Here is a 10401-nt window from a genome sequence, read left to right on the forward strand (position 1 = left end):
AGTGTGTGTGTGTGTGTGTGATGTAAGTAGTATTGATTTGTCATCATGAAGGTTCTTTGGAGCAAATAATACAGCAGTATTCTTTAAAGGATCACAAAGATCACCAAAAACCCAACACAAAAGATTTCCAGCAGATTTTTAAGAACATTACGTCTATGTAGCATTGAATATTTTATATCCGACCCACATTCACTGGATATGAGCAATCGCATGCTCTGATTGGCTGCTCTACTACTAGGATATCAGCTCATATACTGTGAGTAAAGAAAAACAAAATGGCGGAGCGTGTTCCTGAAGCAACCGAGGACGAAATAAAAACTCGACTCGAAAACAAAACCCCAAAAAATGTTATCAGGTGTTTAAAGGGGAACTGAAGTCATTTTTAAACTTGCTTTATTTCTTAATTAACGTCTTATTCAAGTACGTTTTCGGTTTTAGTAGCCTTATATCGTGACTCGTGTCGGCAACTAATCGCAATAAAATATTATACTTATCGGCCTATTCGGTTTTTCGCCGTGTTGAATTTAGTTCGTTTGGTCCACGGCAGGCGTCGCTTATCCGCGCGATCTTCACAAGACTTGTGCGAGACTTCAAAACGTCAGGTGTCATTTTGAAAACTGTTTTCCAAACGAAGTATTGCACAAAAACGAGTTTAAATGACGATTACCGCCGACTTTTTTCAAACTTTCCTGATTGCTATCAAAACAAACAAAACTTCCGTCTTGATTACGTCAGCATTCGAAAGAGGGCGCGCGTGGCTTTTTTTGTGGTCGCGCTGAAAGAAATCAAATTAAAAGTCTTAAATGTGATTTAATAAAAGGCAGCGGCAAAGAAGAAAGTATTCAGCCTTGATTTAAAAGAACTGAAAGCTGCAGGGACTGTGTACTGATTAATGTGTGAAATGCGCTCAGTATAATATGGATTTATCACAAAAACACACACGTATTTATTATTTTGAAACCCACCAGCTGACTGATTTGGCCCGTTTTAATTGTGTGACAGTAATGATGTAAATACCAGCGTGATGGAGTAGTGTCCGAAAGCGTTTTTTCATTTTACCAGTGAGCTCACTGTATAGTCCTCTATACAGTAATTCCCTATATAGTGAGTAGGGAGTAGTGAACGAGTGAGCGATTTCGGACACAGGGTCGGTCACTTTGATTTCCGCTGTACGTTTTACTTCCGTCCTACGATGTCTCGCACAGGTCTCAACGAATCTCGTTTACAGCCATTGCTTTGACATATGGACTGATATATTACAGAGCGCATTTCAGACACTCATAACTTGCTATAGCAGCGACAAAATAGCGATCAAAAATGCATTCCGATATTTAATAAAATGAGAAGTAGAATTCTGATGATAAAAAAATGTGCCTTCAGTTCTCCTTTAAAAGAAACAGAAATGGATAAAAGAATATAGTTTTCTCCCCCAATGGCTCCTGTTCCACACTCCAGCCCAGTCGGTGGCAGTAATGCACCTTTATGTTGGTTTGCCAACCGACAAAAAAAAAACCTAAAGAAGAAGAAGAAGAAACTCTCAAAAAAACAAAATATGGAATGAAAGTATTTGATGGTAAAAAACGTAATTATTATTATTATAATCGCATTTTTCACAAATTGCTCCCATCATTTTGCCGGTTTGTTTACATTCTAAGCGGAAATGATTTTGTCGGACGTTTTGTATAAAGCTTTTATTTATGGAATTTGCAAAAATAAATAAATAACAATGCTCCGTTTCTCAAAATCCAGTGAGTGTGGATAGAATAAAACAGTTATTCCACTCAATCTTGGTGCTATGCGCCTCGTCGACTATCAGCTCATGTACGACTTGATTTCGTGGAATAACTGGCAATTATATGCTACTTAAAGTCTTTAATGGAGCAGTTTATTGGTTTTTATCACGTCCTGGAATACAGAACTTCATCCGATTGTCACTGAAGTTTCCAGACATAATCCAGCTCCATCAAACAATAGACGTGTTTTAAAAATCGCTGGTTTGTTGATAGGCAGTGAAGAAAAGCCACCGTCAATCAAACAGTTAAACTTTACCGTCTAAACTGATTAGACCCCACTGATATAATTTCCACAGGATCTTCCTCACATGGAACAGCACTAACAGATTAAATTTAACATCGTGTTAAAAAACCCATCTCATTAATTATCCATGGGATTTTAATTATAATTAAGACGTCATTTTAAAAAATGTGAATGATATTCAAGACGTACACTCTAACCTCCTTTAATAAGTATTATTAATATCATTCTCAGTTAATGTTTGATCAGTCAACTTGTTATAATTTTGTCGTTTTAATTTTCAGTCAAACGTCCAATAAAATGAAAGTGTATAATTAGTAAGACTGATTATTTAATGACATTATCAGTCTCTACGTTGGTCCTGACACAGTATGGCCAATGAATTTCATCTCAGTGTGTTTTGCGTGTTCGAAAATGAAAGTAGTTGATTAACCGTACAATCTAATGATCAGAGACCCCGCTGAAACTTTACTCCTCATACAAGTTAATGTCTCATCTCATCTCATTATCTGTAGCCGCTTTATCCTGTTCTACAGGGTCGCAGGCAAGCTGGAGCCTATCCCAGCTGACTACGGGCGAAAGGCGGGGTACACCCTGGACAAGTCGCCAGGTCATCACAGGGCTGACACATAGACACAGACAACCATTCACACTCACATTCACACCTACGGTCAATTTAGAGTCACCAGTTAACCTAACCTGCATGTCTTTGGACTGTGGGGGAAACCGGAGCACCCGGAGGAAACCCACGCGGACACGGGGAGAACATGCAAACTCCACACAGAAAGGCCCTCGCCGGCCACGGGGCTCGAACCCGGACCTTCTTGCTGTGAGGCGACAGCGCTAACCACTACACCACCGTGCCGCCCTCAAGTTAATGTACAATACTTAATATAATAATAATAATGGCGACACGGTGGTGTAGTGATTAGCGCTGTCGCCTCACAGCAAGAAGGTCCGGGTTCGAGCCCCGTGGCCGGCGAGGGCCTTTCTGTGAGGAGTTTGCATGTTCTCCCCGTGTCCGCGTGGGTTTCCTCCGGGTGCTCCGGTTTCCCCCACAGTCCAAAGACATGCAGGTTAGGTTAACTGGTGACTCTAAATTGAGCGTAGGTGTGAATGTGAGTGTGAATGGTTGTTTGTGTCTATGTGTCAGCCCTGTGATGACCTGGCGACTTGTCCAGGGTGTACCCCGCCTTTCGCCCGTAGTCAGCTGGGATAGGCTCCAGCTTGCCTGCGACCCTGTAGAACAGGATAAAGCGGCTAGAGATAATGAGATGAGAGGAGATAATAATAATAATAATGTCGCCAGTTGTCCCAGTGTGAGCAGGTCATATCTATGTGAACGTCCAAACTGAAAGTGAGACTGTGTGTATTTCCTTGTGTTTAATTGGTGTGGTTTGGGATCGAGTTTGCCGTGAACACCAGCCCTAAATTCACTGAAAGGCCCAGGAAATATTTCTCTTTTTAAGTCTAATAACACTTTAAAGACTTATTCGACCTTCAGGATTATCCACAGTGAAAAATAATGTCAATAATGTCATTCACTTGGATCAGGAAGGACACGGTACAGAGAAAACGGTATTTGCTTCCAGTTCTGGTCCATTCTGAGGTGAAATTTGATCTGTATCATAAAATAAGGTGTAAAAGTAGCTACTTTATCAGTACACAGCGAATTCCCCAGTGTTGAATTAACACTTTCAGAGTTTATTTGTGTCCAATTGGACATATATAAACACAGTAGGGTGTTAAATCAACACTCTGGGTGTTAATTCAACACTGGGGATTTTACTGTGTAACAGAGCTAGAAAGGGGTGTGTGTGTGTGTGTGTGTGTGTGTGTGTGTGTGTGTGTGGTGCCCTTCCCAGCTGAAAACCCCAAACCCTAATCATTAACGTGAACAGACACCATTCAGCGATTCCCAGTAGGAAAGGTCTTTTTTCCGCAGTCTGATTATCGCAGCATGTATGACGTCACTATCATGCAAATAACTTGTACTTTTAACGTTGGTTAAAAGATGGTCGCTAACCACTTGGTTCGCTCCCATCTGTAGATAATGGCAGGAATTTTAAATGTTTTCAGAAGAAACTCTGATGACTTTGATCTCTCCTGGACCCTGAGAGATCTGGGTTCTGAACCAGCATCCATGATGGACTGAAAGATCTTCCTCATGCTTTAATAAAGTGGTGTGTTTGTATTTAGTGTGTCGTTCCTCCGTTCTTCTCCTGAGCTGATGAATGTCTCAGAGCTGATGGCAGTTAATTGAGGGGTGAAAGAGCAGCAGCTAACCTTCATAAACAGAGTTGACAGGGCGAGATGATCTACTCTCAGATGTCACACAAACAATTTAACCTTTCCAAAACTATCCATTCTGTTGTTCTCCAGGTGAATCGCTGGGATAAACACGTGTCCATTACTGAGAGCGGTTTCTAAATTCAGTCAGATATTAAACACTCACATCGTTATTTCACCAACACAATCATTCTTCAGTTCATTCACTTCCTTACTGCACGGGCACGCGTCATCCGAGTTACTGATCGATTTATTTCAGTATACGGATGAATGGATGGAAAAATGGATTGATCAGGAGATTCATTGATGAATGAGTGAATGAATGAACAAATGAATGAATGATGCTGTAGATGAATGGATGGGTACACAATAAATGGATGGATGGATGGATGGATGGATGGATGGATGGATGGATGGAGACAGATGGATGGATGGATGGATGGAGACAGATGGATGGATGGATGGATGGAGACAGATGGATGGATGTTTGTCAATGAAGGAAGGAAGGAGTGATGTTATAGATGAATGTATGGGTACATAATAAATGGATGGATGGATGAAGACAGATGGATGGATGGATGGATGGATGGATGGATGGATGGATGGATGGATCAATGGATGAAGACAGATGGATAGATGTTTGTCAATGAAGGAAGGAAGGAGTGATGTTATAGATGAATGGATGGATACACAATGGATGGATGGATGGATGGATGGATGGATGGATGGATGGATGGATGGATGGATGAAGACAGGTGGATGGATGGAGGGATGGATGGTTGAAGACAGATGGATGGATGTTTGTCAATGAAGGAAGGAAGGAGTGATGTTATAGATGAATGGATGGATACACGATGGATGGATGGATGGATGGATGGATGGATGGATGGATGGATGGATGGATGGATGGAGACAGGTGGATGGATGGAGGGATGGATGGTTGAAGACAGATGGATGGATATTTGTCAATGAAGGAAGGAAGGAGTGATGTTATAGATGAATGGATGGATACATGATGGATGGATGGATGGATGGATGGATGGATGGATGGATGGATGAGACAGATGGATGTGTCTGTCAATGAAGGAAGAAAGGAGTGATGTTTTAGATGAATGGATGGTTACACAATAAATGGATGGATGGATAGATGGATGGATATTTCTGTCAATGAAGGAAGGAAGGAGTGATGTTATAGATGAATGGATGGATACACAATAAATGGATGGATGGAGACAGATGGATGGATGGATGGATGGATGGATGGATGGATGGATGGATGAAGACAGATGGATGGATATTTCTGTCAATGAAGGAAGGAAGGAGTGATTTTATAGATGAATGGATGGGTAGACAATAAATGGATGGATGGTCCTGTGGATGGATGAATCAATCAATCAGTCAATGATGTTATATATGAAAGGATGGACATAGGGTACAGTGAATGGATAGAAGGACATGTTGAATGGATGGATGGATGGATGGATGGATGGATGGATGGATGGATGGATGGATGGACGGAAAGCTGGATAAATGGAGCAGTGGACTCCAGTGGATGACTCAAGATTTACTTTGATTATAATGGGAAAGTCTGATTCTATGGGTTCTCTTATTCAGATATGCAACAATAAAACACTTTCATCTTCATCTCTTTCAATTTCTCCATTTCTGGTTAAACACCAAAGGAAAATAGATGAGTCATCCTGCATTCGGGACGTGTCCTAAATTCAGATCTAATTAAACACTCTGTCTTCAGCTCCCAGACCATAAAAATTCATTCTGACACTTCCAGAGGATTTAAGAAAGAAAGAAAGAAAGAAAGAAAGAAAGAAAGAAAGAAAGAAAGAAAGAAAGAAAGAAAGAAATCAACATGTAGAAACTTATCATGATCTAAAAACAGGTCAGATGTGCGCTGGAGAAATTATTCCTGAAACAGTGATCCAAGTCTGGACTGTAAAGGGTTAAAGCCGTGAAACTCCAGGTTTATTATTTCTCACTACACTGAGGAAACACTGCAGGAGGAAATGGTTGGGGTTTTTTCATGCTGCTCTGCACAGCTCTGAGCTCCAACATCACACACAGCATCAGCATGACCCAGAATCATCTCACATCAGGTACACACGTACAAGACCCACCCTCTCAAACACACCCTCACACTCTCACACTCTCTCACTCTATAATGCTGCATTTGGAATTTGTAGATTTTCTGACCTGTGATTAGGAAACACCAAAAAAACCCTCTCCCTCAACATGGAATGGGGAACTCGGGAACTCGGGCCGGTCTCCTCAGCCCTCACTTCAGAAAAGTGACATCAAATCAACATGGCCACTCCCAGTGTGAACAGTAAACACAGCAGCACCTCTGAGCTTTAAATAACGTGTACTGTACAGACAGGTTTCTCATGAGACACCGTACAGACATCTCTGTGTGGTAAATCTACAGCACTGAGTCTGCACACTGTCATTTAGAGGAACAAAATACTGTATGCACCATCATCATCACCATCATCATCACCATCATCATCAGCGTGAGCTGGCGAGCTTGTTGCTAACAAAAGACAATCATGGAGGCATCATAGTTGGGTTTTTTGGCACTTTGGAGCTCAAACATAGAGACACTGAAAATACAGATGGGTGGATGAATAGATGGATGGACAAATGAAGGCTGGGTCAATGGATGAATGAACAGAAAAAGAGATGATAGAGGGATGTCAGTTGATGGATAGATGGACAAATAGGAATATCCTCAACTGATGATAGATAGATAGATAGATAGATAGATAGATAGATAGATAGATAGATAGATAGATAGATAGATAGATAGATAGATAGATACTTTGCAGGTGCTCTATTGGGAATTGTATTATTAATAGATATATGGATAGAAGAATAGATGGACAGATGGATGGTAAATGGATAGTTGGATAAATAGATGGAGAGATGCATAAATGGAAGGCTAAATAAATGAATAGATGGATAAAGGAATGAATAGAAGGATGTAAACTGGCAGAAAGATGGCCAATTTTTTATTTTTTTATGTTCAAAGGAGAACTGCCTTTATGGACACACAGACAGACAGACAGACAGACAGACAGACAGACAGACAGACAGACAGACAGACAGACAGACAGAAGCTGTATGATACACTGAACTTCTATGTGTGGTGTGTAAAGCTGATAAGTGACAGAGACAGACAAACATACAGGCAGACAGACAGACAGACAGATGCAGTATTCTACCCTGACCCTCCATGTGCGATGTGTAAAGCTGACTCTCTATATGACTCTCTAAATGCGGTGTGTGAAGCTGATGAGTGATACAGACAGACAGACAGACAGACAGACAGACAGACAGATGCAGTATTCTACCCTGACTCTCTATATGCGGTGTGTGAAGCTGATGAGTGATACAGACAGACAGACAGACAGACAGACAGACAGACAGACAGACGCAGTATTCTACCCTGACTCTCTATATGCGGTGTGTGAAGCTGATGAGTGATACAGACAGACAGACAGACAGACGCAATATTCTACCCTGACTCTCTATATGCTGTGTGTGAAGCTGATGAGTGATACAGACAGACAGACAGACAGACAGACGCAGTATTCTACCCTGACTCTCTATATGCGGTGTGTGAAGCTGATGAGTGATACAGACAGACAGACAGACAGACAGACAGACGCAGTATCCTACCCTGACTCTCTATATGCGGTGTGTGAAGCTGATGAGTGATACAGACAGACAGACAGACAGACAGACAGACAGATGCAGTATCCTACCCTGACTCTCTATATGCGGTGTGTGAAGCTGATGAGTGATACAGACAGACAGACAGACAGACAGATGCAGTATCCTACCCTGACTCTCTATATGCGGTGTGTGAAGCTGATGAGTGATACAGACAGACAGACAGACAGACAGATGCAGTATTCTACCCTGACTCTCTATATGCTGTGTGTGAAGCTGATGAGTGATACAGACAGACAGACAGACAGACAGACGCAGTATCCTACCCTGACTCTCTATATGCGGTATGTGAAGCTGATGAGTGATACAGACAGACAGACAGACAGACAGACAGACAGACGCAGTATTCTACCCTGACTCTCTATATGCTGTGTGTGAAGTTGATGAGTGATACAGACAGACAGACAGACAGACAGACAGACAGACAGACGCAGTATTTTACCCTGACTCTCTGTATGACTCTCTATATGCTGTGTGTGAAGCTGATGAGTGAGACAGACAGACAGACAGACAGACAGACTCAGTATTCTACCCTGACTCTCTATATGCGGTGTGTGAAGCTGATGAGTGAGACAGACAGACAGACAGACAGACAGACAGATGCAGTATTCTACCCTGACTCTCTATATGCGGTGTGTGAAGCTGATGAGTGATACAGACAGACAGACAGACAGACGCAGTATTCTACCCTGACTCTCTATATGCAGTGTGTGAAGCTGATGAGTGATACAGACAGACAGACAGACAGACGCAGTATCCTACCCTGACTCTCTATATGCGGTATGTGAAGCTGATGAGTGATACAGACAGACAGACAGACAGACAGACAGACAGACAGACAGATGCAGTATTCTACCCTGACTCTCTATATGCTGTGTGTGAAGCTGATGAGTGATACAGACAGACAGACAGACAGATGCAGTATTCTACCCTGACTCTCTATATGCGGTGTGTGAAGCTGATGAGTGATACAGACAGACAGACAGACAGACAGACAGACAGACAGACAGACAGACGCAATATTCTACCCTGACTCTCTATATGCTGTGTGTGAAGCTGATGAGTGATACAGACAGACAGACAGACAGACAGACAGACAGACAGACGCAATATTCTACCCTGACTCTCTATATGCTGTCTGTGAAGCTGATGAGTGAGACAGACAGACAGACAGACAGACAGACGCAGTATTCTACCCTGACTCTCTATATGCGGTATGTGAAGCTGATGAGTGATACAGACAGACAGACAGACAGACAGATGCAGTATCCTACCCTGACTCTCTCTGTGCGGTGTGTGAAGCTGATGAGTGATACAGACAGACAGACAGACAGACGCAGTATTCTACCCTGACTCTCTATATGCAGTGTGTGAAGCTGATGAGTGATACAGACAGACAGACAGACAGACAGACGCAGTATCCTACCCTGACTCTCTATATGCTGTATGTGAAGCTGATGAGTGATACAGACAGACAGACAGACAGACAGACGCAATATTCTACCCTGACTCTCTATATGCTGTGTGTGAAGCTGATGAGTGATACAGACAGACAGACAGACAGACGCAATATTCTACCCTGACTCTCTCTATGCGGTGTGTGAAGCTGATGAGTGAGACAGACAGACAGACAGACAGACGCAGTATTCTACCCTGACTCTCTATATGCGGTGTGTGAAGCTGATGAGTGATACAGACAGACAGACAGACAGACGCAGTATCCTACCCTGACTCTCTATATGCGGTATGTGAAGCTGATGAGTGATACAGACAGACAGACAGACAGACAGACAGACAGACAGACAGACAGATGCAGTATTCTACCCTGACTCTCTATATGCTGTGTGTGAAGCTGATGAGTGAGACAGACAGACAGACAGACAGACAGACAGACGCAGTACTCTATCCTGATTCCCTCTATGCGGTGTGTGAAGCTGATGAGTGAGACAGACAGACAGACAGACAGACAGACGCAGTACACTACCCTGACTCTCTGTGTGCGGTGTGTGAAGCTGATGAGTGAGACAGACAGACAGACAGACAGACAGACGCAGTACACTACCCTGACTCTCTGTGTGCGGTGTGTGAAGCTGATGAGTGAGACAGACAGACAGACAGACAGACAGACAGACAGACAGACAGACAGACAGACGCAGTACTCTACCCTGACTCTCTCTGTGCGGTGTGTGAAGCTGATGAGTGAGACAGACAGACAGACAGACAGACAGACAGACAGACGCAGTACTCTACCCTGACTCTCTCTGTGCGGTGTGTGAAGCTGATGAGTGAGACAGACAGACGCAGTACTCTACCCTGACTCTCTGTGTGCGG

The 10401-nt window shown here is 42.7% G+C and overlaps 1 protein-coding gene and 1 pseudogene across 2 annotated transcripts in view; one reads left to right on the forward strand and one right to left on the reverse strand.

Moving 5' to 3' along the window:
- The window catches only part of syt1a (synaptotagmin Ia), a 183920-nt gene that overhangs the window by 126448 nt on the left and 47071 nt on the right, over positions 1 to 10401 (forward strand). The gene's annotated exons all lie outside the window — the stretch shown is intronic.
- LOC132870061 (guanine nucleotide exchange factor subunit RIC1-like) lies at positions 4699 to 6424 on the reverse strand (annotated as a pseudogene).

Source organism: Neoarius graeffei, chromosome 21 (genome assembly GCF_027579695.1).
Source record: "Neoarius graeffei isolate fNeoGra1 chromosome 21, fNeoGra1.pri, whole genome shotgun sequence".
In the NCBI taxonomy this organism is placed as follows: Eukaryota; Metazoa; Chordata; class Actinopteri; order Siluriformes; family Ariidae; genus Neoarius; species Neoarius graeffei.